Source organism: Peromyscus maniculatus, chromosome 4 (assembly GCF_049852395.1).
Source record: "Peromyscus maniculatus bairdii isolate BWxNUB_F1_BW_parent chromosome 4, HU_Pman_BW_mat_3.1, whole genome shotgun sequence".
NCBI classification, from domain to species: Eukaryota; Metazoa; Chordata; class Mammalia; order Rodentia; family Cricetidae; genus Peromyscus; species Peromyscus maniculatus.
The window spans coordinates 80,352,537-80,366,702 of NC_134855.1; the positions used below are offsets into that span (position 1 = coordinate 80,352,537).

The 14,166-nt window shown below is 39.2% G+C and overlaps 1 protein-coding gene across 5 annotated transcripts in view; it reads left to right on the forward strand.

Moving 5' to 3' along the window:
- The first annotated feature begins 963 nt into the window (after nt 1–963).
- LOC102914100 (uncharacterized) overlaps nt 964–14,166 on the forward strand; it is a 70,845-nt gene continuing 57,642 nt past the window's right edge. For 2 of the 5 annotated variants that reach the window (XM_042275830.2, XM_076570193.1), the window contains exon 1: nt 5,522–5,636. The gene's annotated coding sequence lies outside the window, so the exon portion shown is untranslated. Of the gene's footprint in view, nt 1,033–5,521; nt 5,637–14,166 lie in introns of those variants that run through there. The other 3 variants (XM_076570195.1, XM_042275831.2, XM_076570194.1) reach the window with 3 other exon arrangements.

The following is a 14,166-nucleotide window of genomic DNA, read 5'->3' on the forward strand; positions in this document are numbered from 1 at the left end:
ACACATCCCTCATGCTCCATGACCTCCTCTTTTTTCTCAGATCTCTTTTTAGCTCCCCTTTTCCCCAAAGACAAAGTCCTTTTTCACTTTCATGTCCTATATGCAAATGTGATTTGGAGCCAGGATGGAGAAGGAAGAGCTGGAGTGATTCGGATGCAGTACTCTCTTGATGCTAGAAAAAAATGTACAGTAGAATTTTTAAAAAAGAATAAAAAATTAAACAGCAACAGCTTGTGATTTCCTAATTAAAAGCATTAATTTACACACTCCCACAAAAGAATCAAGGAATAAAAATGAGAGAAAATCCATGACCTGTGTCTTTCTGAGACTTGATTTAGTTTTTAAACTTGAGTACCTACAGTTCTATAGATAACACATTTTTCTTCTTTTTTACTGAAAATTTAAAATATTTATTTATTATTTTTATTTTTGAGTGTTTTCATTTTTTAATTAATTTTATGTACCAACCACAGTTCCTCCTCCCTCCCCTCCTCCCACCTCCTCCATCTCCAACCCACCCTCATCTACTCCTCAGAAAAGGTAAGGCCTCCCATGGGGAGTCAACAAGGCCTGGCACATTCAGTTGAGGTAGGACCAACCTCTCTCCCACATACCCACCTCCTCCATCAAGGCTGAGCAAGACATCCCACCATATGGAATAGGTTTCAAAAAGCCAGCTCATGTACCAGGCATAGATCCTGGCCCCACTGCCAGGAGTCCCACAAACAGACCAGGCTATAAACTGTTGCCCACATGCAGAGATCTTGTTGGTCCCATGCAGGTTCCCCAGCTGTTGGACTAGTGTCCATGTACTCCCACAAGTTTGGGTCATCTGTCTCTGTGAGGTTCCCATCATGATCTTGATCCCCCTTCCTCCTACAATCCTCTTCCCTCTCTTCAACTGGACTTCTGTAGCTGGGCCTGGTGCTTGGATGTGGGTCTCTGCATCTGCTCCCATCAGTTACTGGATGAAGGTTCTATGATGACAGTTAGGGTCCTCCCCAATCTGATTAAAGGGGAAGGCCAGTTCAGGTACTCTCTCCACTGTTGCTTGGGGTCTTAGCTGGGGTCATTCTTGTGAATTCCTGGGAATTTCTCTAGCATTGGGTTTATTCCTAGCTCCATAATGCTGCCCTCTATCTAGATATCTCTTTCATTGCTCTCCCACTCCATCCCTCCCTCAACTTAAGCAAACCATTTCTCATGTTCTCATTACCCATGCCCTCTCCTTTATTGCCCCGCCCCCACTCCCTGTTTACCCAGAATATCTCATCTCTTTCCCCTTCCCAGGGTAATCCATGCATCCCTATTAGGGTCCTCCTTGTTACCTAGCTTCCCTGGAGCTGTGGATTGTTGTCTGGTTATCCTTTGCTTTACACCTAGTATCCACTTATGAGTACATACTGTGTGTGCCTTTCTGGGTCTGGATTACCTCACTCAGGATGATTTTTTCCAGTTCTATCCATTTGCTTGCAAATTCATGATATTGTTTTTTTTTTACTGCTGAGTAGTACTCAGTTGTGTAAATGTACCGCATTTTCTTTATGCATTCTTCAGTTGAGGGGCATCTAGGTTGTTTCTAGGTTCTGGCTATTACAAATAATGCCACTATGCATGTGTTGAGCAAGTGTCCTTGTGGTATGATTGAGCATCCATTGGATATATGCCCAAGATTGACATAACTGGGTCTTGAGGTAGATTGATTCCTAATTTTTGGAGAAACCACCATTCTGATTTCCAGAGTGGCTGTACAGTTTGCAACTCCCACTAGAAGTGGAGAAGTGTTCCCCTTACTCCGAATCCTCTCCAACATAGGCTGTCAGTGTTTTTGATCTTAGCCATTCCAACAGGTGTAAGGTGGTATCTCAGAGTCGTTTTGATTTGCATTTCCTGGTGACTAAGGATGTTGAGCAATTCCTTAAATGTCTTTCAGCCATTTGAGATTCTTCTGTTGAGAATTCTCTGTTTAGATCTGTACCCCATTTTTAAATTGGATTATTTGGTATTTTGATGTCTAGTTTCTTGAGTTTTTTTTTTTTATATATTTTGGAGATCAGTCCTCTGTCAGATGTGGGTTTGGTGAAGATCTTTTCCCATTCTGTGGGCTGTCCTATAAGCCAATCTAAGCCAAGACAGTTGGGTGACTGAGGCAGGCCAATGGTTAGTTTGAGGCCAGTCTAGGTTATATAATGAGTCCAAGTGGTACAACATTTACCCAGCCTGTACAAGACCCTGAATTCAAGCCTCATCACTATAAATGGAGGGGGAGGAAGAGAAAGATGAGAAGGTGGATAATGAAAATAAAAGATACTGTTAGATTATAGAGAAATCTATAATTATAGATGAATCAATATGCAGATGAAGTAAAGTTACATAGAGAAGCAGACTGGAATAAGAATCGGGCATGAGGGAAGGTTAGGTCTCTAGTTGGCTAGAGAAAAGAAATAGCAAATGTTTTGTCTTAGTTACATTCCCATTGCTGTGATACATGACCAAAAGCAGCTTGAGGAAAGGTTTTATTGGGCTTATACACCTTGAGTCCACTGAAGGAAGCCAAGGCAGGAACTCAAGCAGAAGCCTGGAGGTAGGAGCCTAACCAAACCAAACAAAAATGAAAACACCCCACTTGATGATGGTGGATGATTTTTTTTATGTGTTCTTGGATTCAGTTTGCCAGTATTTTATTGAGTATTTTTACATCAATGTTCATGATTTTTGACAAAGAAGCCAAAACTGTACAATGGAAAAAAAGAAAGCATCTTTAACAAATGGTGCTCACATAACTGGATGTCAACATGTAGAAAACTGCAAATAGATCCATATATATCACCAAACTCAAGCACAAAACTCAAGCCCAAGTAGATCAAAGACTTCAACATATATCCAAGTACACTGAACATGATAGAAGAGAAAGTGGGAGATAGTCTTGAACGCATTGGCACAGGAGACCACTTCCTAAATATAACACCAGCAGCACAGACACTGAGAGCAGCAATCAATTAATGGGACCATCTGAAACTGAAAAGCTTCCGTAAGGCAAAGGACACTGTAAATAAGACAAGATGAAAAAAAAAATTATTTTTTACTGTAAGGATTGTAAATACTTTATTCTGTCGTATTTATTATAATTTCAGTAAAATTATTATGCTCAAATCTGTTTTTAAACATCTCATTAATACGAAATTTGCAAAAATGATGTTCTATGTGTCCCAAAATCAAATCCTGTCTAATATGCATATCACTTAATGTTCTGGTTGTTAATACATGCCCACTTACATTCCATTGTGGGTTTATATTGTCAGTTTTCAATGATGTTAAATATATATTTCATCTAGGAAGTATATGTGTGATAATAAATTCCTATTTAAAAACTTCTTGAAATTATTTATTTTCATATCAACAATACTTGCTTTTACTTTTTTTTAAGGACTACCTTTTTCTATTTAAATATATGTATGACTGTGTCTCAGGTCTGTATGGGTATGTGCATTTCTGTGCAGATACCCAGAGAGGCCTGAGGAGTCAGCAAACTGAAGATGGCGTTAGAGATGGCTATGAGCCACCTGAGGTGGATGCTGGGACCCAAACACAGGCTCCCTGGAAGAGCAGGCTGCCTGCTTAACCACTGAGCCATCTCTCTAGCCCTAGAATACCTTCTTTAAAATAAAAAAAAAAAAATAGAGCCGGGCGGTGGTGGCGCACGCCTTTAATCCCAGCACTCGGGAGGCAGAGCCAGGCGGATCTCTGTGAGTTCGAGGCCAGCCTGGGCTACCAAGTGAGTTCCAGGAAAAGGCGCAAAACTACACAGAGAAACCCTGTCTCGAAAAGCTAAAAAAAATATATATATATATATATATATATATAGCTTAAATATTCAAAAGCGATTGAAAATTGATAGATCTATGTTAATATTTCTTTTTATCAGGATACCTCTACACGCATTCAACCAAGATATATTCTTCAGTTATCATTAGGATTAACTCCAATCCCCACAAATATTCTAAATGGAGGGAAAGGTAAGAATTATGTCATCAGTATGCCATGTTAAGGAATTATTAAAATCAGGGCCAACGTGCATTTTACTAGCCAAAAGTTATCTATAAAACTAACTATGCAGTAAGAAATAAGAAGCATTAGACTGTAATGTTATAAGTATCATGAAGCTTCAGTAGTATTTTAAATTGGGTATGTCAAGAGCTGAATTATAGAGTTTGACTCAGTTCTTAAGAGTACATACTATTTTTCCAAAGGACTTGAGTTCAGTTCCCAGCACCCAAATTGAAGGAGGAAAACAACCACCCATAACTCAGCTCCAGGAGGATCCAGCTCCTCTGCTTCTGTAAGCACCTGTGCTCAGTAACAAACATACCCCACAAGGACTTGCAGAAATATATGCAATTTAGAGTAACTTAATTTTTACAAAAGAGATAGGAATTATAAGTATATTTTAATTTTGTTTATCTGAAGAATTTCAAGCAGTAAGAATTTGTAAAGAAGATAGGAAATGGTAGAATGGGTGTAGAGGAAGGGATTTGGGGTAATGTATATTTCGAAGGGTATAAAAAGAATGTCTTTAGGAAATGAAGTGAGGAATTAGACTTATGGGGAAATATGAACTAGTGGTATGGAAATATGACTGAGAGGAAAAAGAAAGGGGTGCTGTACTTTGTGTCTTTATCACTTGTGGAAAAGTGTGAAAGACTGAAGAATTGGTTCATAATGGAAGTTCTTTTAATGTACAGTAGATAATCATACACATCTGTGTCACCCATAACATATATGGAATGCTTGTGGATTCCTGGGAACTTCCCTAGCACCCGGTTTCTCTTTATCCCCATGATGTCTCCCTCTATCATGGTATCTCTTTCAGTGGTCTCCCACTCAGTTCCTGTTCCAGCTTGACCACCCTGTTCCCTCGTGTTCTCATCCCTCATCCCCTGCCTGCTATTGCCACCCCCCTCCTCAACTAGGCCCTCTGCATAAGTGAGACAGTTGTGTACCTTGATCTGCTTAAGAGGCCCCTTGGCAGTAGGATCAGGATCCATCCCTGGAGCATGAGCCGGCCTTCTGGAGCACACTACCTATGGTTGGATACCATACACAGCCTTGATGTAGGGGGAGGGGCTTGGACTTGCCTTGGCTGAATGTACCAGGCTCTGCTGACTCCCCATGGGAGGCCTGGCCTTGTTAGAGGAGGGTTAATGGGGGGAGGGGTTGGGGGAGAAGACAGGGGAAGAGGGGGAATCTGTGGTTGGTATGTAAAATAAATTAATTTTTTTTTTTATAAAAAATATACGGAATGTCCAATGCAAGTTTTTCTACTTCTCTGATTCTGTGACACAGGCCAAAATATCAATGACAGGCAGAAGCAGTACATTATTAGGAAATGATCAGCAGACGATCAGTCTAAGTGGTGATCATTGCCTCAGGCTCCTTAGGCAGTGTGTACTAGAACACTGAAAGAACCCTATGAGTTTGACACCACAATGTAAAATTCTGTATAACGGAATGTGGATGGAGACTGTAATTGAACTAAGGCTTCTCAAATATTCATGGACAGTCTACTGAGGACCATTGTTAAAATTTAATCTCTGATTCAACAGCCCTGGACCTCTACATGTATAAGTCATGTTCAGGTGATGGGGATTTGTCTGGTGGTTTAAGCAAATTAAATGCTACTTAGCATTCAGTTGTAGAATAACAAAAGCATGCTTTCATTAGATGTGGCCCTGTACCCAAAGGTAGGAGAGGATGGTTTCTAATTTTTAGTACTTGTGAAAACTCAGGCTATTGTGGTTTTATTTCAGCTATAAATGACATTTATTTTGTATTTACATTTCCTTGATTCGAAGATTCCTTACTACAATGTTATCTAGAAAGTAAAAAGGAATGCATTCCTCACAGTTTTAAGCATGTTTGTATACATACAAAGTAATCCTTATTATTCTATGAGTGGATCAGTTCAGTCCACATTTTTTGTGGAGAAGTGACTTATTCCCTTCACTGTATTTTGTCAATGCCTCATGTTTGCGGGATTACAATTCAATATGGTAGCTTTGAGAGTGCATTGGTGTGAATGTCTCTGCAGTGTTTATATGAGACAGCATTCTACTTCAGTTTGGATGGTTGGAATTCCACTATGAGTCGCTGGTTTCAACCTGCACTCACTTTGAGATAGGTTGTCTTACTTTAATTACAAACTTCATAGTGGTGTGTATGACTTTTGTATTCAGTTTAGTTATTTTTATTTGGATTATGATCATGCTTTGCAATTTTTCATTCAATTACATATTAGGCCTTTTTGTTTTACCAAATATCCTATATTTGAGATCTAGAAAGACTCTAAGCACAACATACAAAGAAAATCCAGCAAAATGCTTTCCAAATATCCTTACTCATTCCCCAAATCAGTTATGATGATTTTCCATTGCAAGTCTTTTCATTGTATTTATATATTTTTTAAATATTGATTATATTTATTCACCCTATTCTCTACTCCCATCACCTTCCCCCTCCCATTCTCCCCTTACCCCAATTCTGTTAAAAAAGGAACAGGCCTCCCATGGGTATCAATAAAGCATGGCATATCAAATTGAGATATGACTAAACTCTTTCACTTGTAAAAGCTAGGCAAGACAACCCAGTATGAGGACTAGGTTCCCCAAAGCCAGCTAAAGCATTAGGGACAGCCCCTGCTCTCAGTGCTGGGAGTCCCACAAGTAGACCAAGCTACACAGCTAACACATATGTAGAGGGCATAGGTGAGTCCCATGCAGGTTCCCTGATGTCAGTTCAGACACCGTGAGCTCCTCAGAGCCCAGCTTAGTAGTTTCTGTGGGTTCCCTTGTGTTGTTATTGATCCCCCCCCCCACTTGTACAATCCTGCCTCTGTCTCTCCAGCAGGATTCCCTAAACTCAGTCCAATGCTTGGCTGTGGGTCTCTGCATCTGTTTCTATCAGTTACTGAATGAAGGCTCTCTAATGACAATTGAGGTAGTCAACAATCTATTGGTTTTATTGTAGGTCTCTGGACCATTCAGCCTCTGGGTCCTAACACTCCAGGCAGTGTTGGGTAGGCTCACTCTCATGGTATGAGTCTAAGGCTAGACCAGTCATTGGTTGGCCACTCCCACAATCTCCTTGCTACCCTGATTATGCCCTGCCCCACCTCCACCCTGAACCCCACACTTCCAATAGGTGGGGCAGAATGTAGGTCAAAGGTTGTATGGCTGTGGTAGAGTCCCAGTCCTTTCACTGGAAGTCCATCTGGTCACAGGAGATGGTCTGTTCAGGATATGCATCCACCATTGCTCAGAGTCTTAGCTGTGGTCATCCTTGTAGATTTCTAGAAGTTTCTTTTGCACCAGGTTTTTATCTGAGCCTGGAATGCACCCCCATTCCAGTCATCTCCTTCAGTACTCCCCCCTCCACCCCCCTACCCAATCACTCATGTTCCCATCTCCACGCACCCCCATTCCACCCATGAGATCTCTTCTGTTTCCCCTTCCCTGGGATATCCATGCATTCTTCCTTGCGCCCTTCTTGTTACCTAGCCTCTCTGGGTCTGTGAATTGTAGCATTGTTATCCTTTATCGCTAATATCTACTTGTAAGTGAGTGCAATCTATGTTTGTTTTTCTGGGTCTGGGTTAGCTCACTCAGGATGATATTTTCTATTTCCATCCATTTACTTGCAAATTTCACGATGTCATTGTTTTTAATTTTCTAAGGAATTGCCATATTGAATTCCAAAGTGGCTGAACAAGTTTGCACTCCCACCAGCAGTGCAGGAGTGTTCCCCTTGTTCCACATCCGCTCCAGCATAAGCTGTCATTTGTGTATTTTGTCTTAGCCATTCTGACAGGTGTAAGATGGAATCTCAGAGTTGTTTTGATTTGCATTTCCCTGGTGGCTAAGTATGTTTAACATTTCTTTAAGTGTATCTCAGCCATTTGGGATTTTTCCATTGAGAATTCTCTGTTTTGATCAATACCCCACTTTTTAATTGGATTATTTGGTATTTTGATGTCTAGTTTCTTGAGTTCTTTATATATTTTGGAAATCAGCACTCTGTCAGATGTGGGGTTGGTGAGGATCTTTTTCTATTCTGTAGGCTGCTGTTTTGTCCTGTTGACAGTGTCCTTTGCCTTATAGAAGCTTTTCAGTTTCAGGAGGTCCCATTTGTTAATTGTCAATCTTAGTGTCTGTGCTACTGGTGTTCTATTCAGGAAATTGTTTCCTGTGCCAATGTGTTTAAGGCTATTTCTCACTTTCTCTTCTGTCAGGTTCAGTATATCTGGTTTTATGTTGAGGTCTTTGATTCACTTGGACTTGAGTTTTGTGCAGGTTGATATGTACACACACACACACACACACACACACACACACACACACACATTTGCATTATTCTACATGCTGACATTCAGTTATGTCAGCACCATTTGTTCAAGATGCTTTCTTTCCCCTATGGTATACTTTTGGCTTCTTTATAAAAAACCAGGTATGCATAGGTGTGTGGTTTTACATCTGGGTCCCAATTCAATTCCATTGATCCACCTATCTGTTTTTATGCCAGTACCATGCTGTTTTTATTACTATAACTCTGAAGTAGCACTTGAAATTAGAGATGGTGATACAAACTCAAGTACTTTTCTTTTACAGGGTTATTTTAGCTATCCTGGGTTTTTTTTTTTCATATGAAGTCAAGTATTGTTGTAGAATATTATTTTATGGTGTGTTATATTTGTTTATGCTCTGGAACATTTGTTTAATGATACAAAGATGGTTGCATTCTTTTATGTTGCATTTGTTTAACTCTGTGAAGCTGTGTTACTTTGCCTGTCTAAAACACCTGATGATCTAATAAAGAACTGAACAGCCAATGATGAGGCAGAAGGAAGAATAGGCAGGGCTAGCAGACAGAGAAAATAATTAGAAGGAAAAATCTGGTTGGAAATAAAAAGAGAAGAAGGAGCGAGAGAAGGAGGAGAATACAAGGGGCCAGCCACCCAGCTACACAACCAGCAGCGGAGTAAGAAAGAAAGGTTTACAGAAATAGAGAAAGGTGAAAGCTCAGAGGCAAAAGATTAAGGACTTGTCATGCAGGTCTTTCACTTGCTTGGTTAGAGTTACCACAAGAAATTTTATATAATTTGTGGCTATTGTGAAGGATGTTGTTGCTCTGATTTCCTTTTCAGCCTGTTTATCATTTGTATATAAGAGGGCTTCTTTGTGTGTGTGTGTGTGTGTGTGTGTGTGTGTGTGTGTGTGTGTGTGTGTGTGTGTATTTTGTATCCATTCACATAACTGAAGGTGTTTGTCAGCTGGAGGAGTTCCCTAGTACAGTTTTCGAAGATCTTACCTATACTATCATATCATCTGTAAAAAGCAGTACTTGACTTCTTCCTTTCCAATTTTCTATCACCTTGATCTCCTTTTATTGTCTTATTGCTCTAGCCAGAACCTCGAGTACTATATTGAATAGGTAAAGGAAAAGTCGACAGCCTTGTCTTGTTCCTGATTTAAGTGGAATTGCTTTGAGTTTCTCTCCATTTAAGTTGGTGTTGGCTATAGGCTTGGTGATACTGCTTTTATTATGTTTAGGTGTGTTCCTTGTATCCTTGATCCCTCCAATTCTTTTATCATGAGATGAGGTTGGATTCTGTCAAAGGCTTTTTCAGCATCATTTCTAGTGAGATGATCATGTGGTTTGTTTTTCTTTCATTTTGTCTATATGATGGATTATATTGACAGATTTTCAAATGTTGAGCCATGTCTGCATCTCTGGGATGAAGCCTATGTGATCATGATGGATGATATTTTTGATGTTCTCTTGGATTCTACTTGTGAATATTTTGCATCAATGTTCATGAGGGAAATTTGTCTGAAACTCTCTTTCTTTGTTGAGTCTTTGTGTGGTTTGGATATCAGGCTGACAGTGGCCTCATAAAAAGGATTTGTCATGGTCCTTCCATTTCTATTTTGTGGAATAATTTGAGAAGTATTGGTATTAACTCTTCTTTGAAAGTCTGGTAGCATTCTGCCCTGAAACCATCTGGCCCTGGGCTGTTTATGGTTGGGAGACTTTTAATGAATGTTCTATTTCCTTAGGGGTTATAGGTCTTTTTAAATTGTTTATTGTCTTGATTTAATTTTGGTATGTGGTATCTATCAAGAAAATTTTCTATTTCTTTTAGATTTTCCAGTTTTATAGAGTATAGGTTTTTGAAGTATGATCTAAAGATTCTCAGTATTTTCAGTGTCTACTGTTATGTCCCACATTTCATTTCTGATTTTGTTAATTTGAATAGTCTTTCTCTGCCTTTTGGTTAGTTTGGATAAGGGTTTATCTATCTTGTTGATTTTCTCAAAGAAGCAGCTCTTTGTTTCATTGATTCCTTGTATTGTTATTTTTGTCTCTACTTTATTGATTAAGTCCTCAGTTTGATTATTTCCTTCTACTCCCCTTGTGTCCATATGTTTCTTTTTGTTCTAGAACTTTCAGGTGTGCTGTTAAGTTGCTAGTATGAGATTTCTTGAAATTCTTTTTTTTTTTTTTTTTTTTTTTGGTTTTTTTCGAGACAGGGTTTCTCTGTGTAGTTTTGCGCCTTTCCTGGAGCTCACTTGGTAGCCCAGGCTGGCCTCGAACTCACAGAGATCCGCCTGGCTCTGCCTCCCGAGTGCTGGGATTAAAGGCGTGCGCCACCAACGCCCGGCAAGATTTCTTGAAATTCTTTATGGAGGCTCTTTTACTATGAACTTTCCTCTTAGCACTGCTTTCATTATGTCCCCTAAGTTTGGGTGTGTTGTATATTCATTTTCATTGATTTCTATGAAGTCTTTAGTTTCTTTATTTCTTCCTGGACCCATTAGTAATTCAGTTGAGAGTTGTTCAGTTTCCATGTGTTTGTAGGCTTTCTATAGTTTGTGTTGTTGTTCAATTCCAACTTTAGCCCATGGTGCTGTGATAAGATACAGGGGGCCATTTCCAATTTTTTTTTTGTATCTGTTGAGACTTGCTTTGTGACTGAATATGTGATTATTTTTGGAGAAGGTTCCATGAGGTACCGAGAAGAAGGTACATTATTTTGTGTTTGCGTGAATGTTCTGTAGATGTCTGTTAAATATCATTTGAGTCATAACATCTGTTAATTCTGTTATTTTTTTGTTTAGTTTCTGTCTGGAAGACCTGTCCATTGGTGGGAGTTGGGTGTTAAAGTCTCTCACTATTATCGTGTGAGGTTTTATGTGTGATTTAAGTTTTAGTAATGTTTCTTTTATAAATGTGGGTGCTCTTACATTTGGGGCATAGATGTTCAGAATTGACACATCATCTTGATGGTCTTTTCCGTTCATGAATATGAAATGTCTTTTTTTCATTGCTTTTTTAAAATTTTGGTTGAAGTCTATTTTGTTAGTTATTATGATAAGCTACACCAGCTTGCTTCTTAAGTCTGTTTGATTGGAAAAATCTTTTTCCAATCCTTTACTCTGAGGTAATGTCTGTCTTTGGTTTTGATATGTGTTTCTTATGTGCAGCAGTAGAATGGATACTGTTTTTTGTATTCATTCTGTTAGTCTGAACTCAATTTACCAATAAAAACACACAGACTAACAGAATGAATACAAAAATTGGTAAATTGAGTTCATTGACATTGAGGGATACTAACAACTAGTGTTTGCTAATTCATGTTTTTTTTTTTGTTTGTTTCTGTTGTTGTTGTTGTTGGTGGTGGTAGTGTGTGTGTGTGTGTGTGTGTGTGTGTGTGTGTGTGTGTGTGTGTTTCCTCCCTTTGGGTTTTGCTGGTGTGAGATTATCTATTTCCTGTATTTTCATGGGTGTAGCCAACTTTCTTAGGTTGGAGTTTTCCTTCTAGTACTTTCTGTAGCACTGGACTTGTGGATTGGTATTGTTTAAATTTGACTTTTCATGAAATATACTGTTTTCTCCATGTAAGATGATTGAAAGTTTTGCTGGATATAGTAGTCTGAGCTGACATTTGTGGTCTCTTGGTATCTGTAAGCCATCAGTCCAGGCCCTTCTGGCTTTAGAGACTCCACTGAGAAGTAGGGTGTAATTCTGATAAGTCTGCCTTTATATGACACTTGACTTTTTTCCTTTGCAGGTTTTAATATTCTTTCTTTATTCTGTATGTTTAGTGTTTTAGTTATTATGAGGCAAGGAGACCTTTTTTTTTTTTCTGGTCCAGTCTATTTGATGTTCTGTAGGCTTCTTGTACCTTTATAGGCATGTCCTCTTTAGGTTCTATGATTTTGCTGAATATATTTTCTGAGCTTTTGAGCTGGGCTTCTTCTCCTTCTTCTTTTCTTATTATTCTTAGGTTTGGTCTTTTCATAATGTTCCCGATTTCCTGGATGTTTTGGGTTAGGAATTTTTTAGACTTAGAATTTTCTTTGACCGATGAATCTATTTCTTCTATCGTATCTTTAATGCCCGAGATTCTGTCTCCCATTGTTGTATTCTGGTGGTGATGCTTGCATCTGTAGTTAGCTCCTGCTTGCTTACCCAGTTTTCCATTTCCAGAACTCCCTCAGTTTGTTTTCTTTATTATATTGTTTCTATTTCCACTTTCAGGTCTTGAACCATTTCCTTCACCTGTTTGTTTTTTTATTTCCCCATCTTTCTTGGCATTCTTTAAAGGATTTATTGGTTTTCAATTTTTTTGTTTGTCTTTTCCTCAATTTCTTTAAGGGAATTTTTCATTTCCTCTTTAAAGGCCTCTTATCACCTTCATAAAGTTATTTTTAAGGTCTTTCTTGTGCTTCAGCTGTGTTGGAGTGTTCGGGTCTTGCTGCTGTAGGATTGCTGTGTTTTGGTGGTGCCATATTGCCCTTTGTGTTATTGTGTTCTTACACTGGCATTTAGACATTTGTGCTTGGGATGATTATAGGCCTAGGTGTTGATTCCCATGTTTGTCTTTGTTGGATGGGTGTTTTATTCCTTTGTTTTCTATTTCCTTTCTGATCTGGCCTAAGTGGCCAAGACTTCTGATGACTGGCAAGTCTTCAGGTCCAGTAGGGTGTCTCCACTTGAGGTTGGGGGCCTTGAGTCCTTAGCTCCAGCCTGGTCTCCAGTAAAGATTAAGTCTTCTGAAGTTGTAGACCAGAATATGGAGCCTGGGGGGTGGAGGGACGTTGCTGTTCTTCTGACAGGTGTGGAGTGGACTGTACTTGCTCCTATGGAGTTTGCTCGAGCTGTGGAGAAGGGCTGGCCATGAGGAGAGTGATGGGTGGGAGGGGTTGGCTTGTGGAGCGGGTCTTAGGGACCAGGACCCTGGGGATGGTGGCCGTCCAGCTGACAGGCAGTTCACTCACCTGCTTGTTGACTGGTCTCACATTTTCTTTATCCACCCATCTGCTATTGGACTCTAAGCTGATTCCCCACCTTAGGTAGTGTGACTACTAGAGTGATAAAAGTGGAAGTGCTAGTATCTCAGTGTTCACACTCGATGGCCTTGGCATTCCAACATTCTAGACTTTTTTCTCGTATTGTATGACATCATTTCCCTGCTCTCCATTCTACCTTATCATCTTCTATATTCTATTTTCTTCCCATTAACATTTATCTGTCAGTCTTAATACTGTACCTTTTACTTCTGCTTCTACTGCGCTTCATAAATTCTCACATTACTAGTGAAAACATCTATTTCTCTCAAAAAAACCTTCCATGTCAGGTCTTCTTATACCCATCAAATTCAGGATCCAAAACCTAGAACATAATCAGTAATTGAATTCTAAGAGTACTGAATTGAAGACAGTTTACACAAAGATGTAAAAATGATTCTGTTCAGTCTGGTAATAAAATGATTAAACCTATAACTGAATATTTTACCCTTCTAGTTGTAAGGAAATGGAGGAGAGCGCTGTAGATAGATTGTTGAAAGCAACACATTTTTCTGGGGAAAGAGGAACATAATCAAGGAAGACATGTTATGTTGCATTGAGTAGTCAGAGAAAACTGTATTTCAAAAAAGCACAAGAAATCATCATGTATAAATTGTAGTGTCCAGTGAAGTGTAAACAGTTCACAGAAGTTGAACTAAGTAAAGACAGCTTTTCTTCTGGAGAAAGTTACTGTTAGGAAGGTACAAAATCACATTTTAAAAGGTGCATTCATTTATGTTGGGTGCATAGATATGTTGGTGAA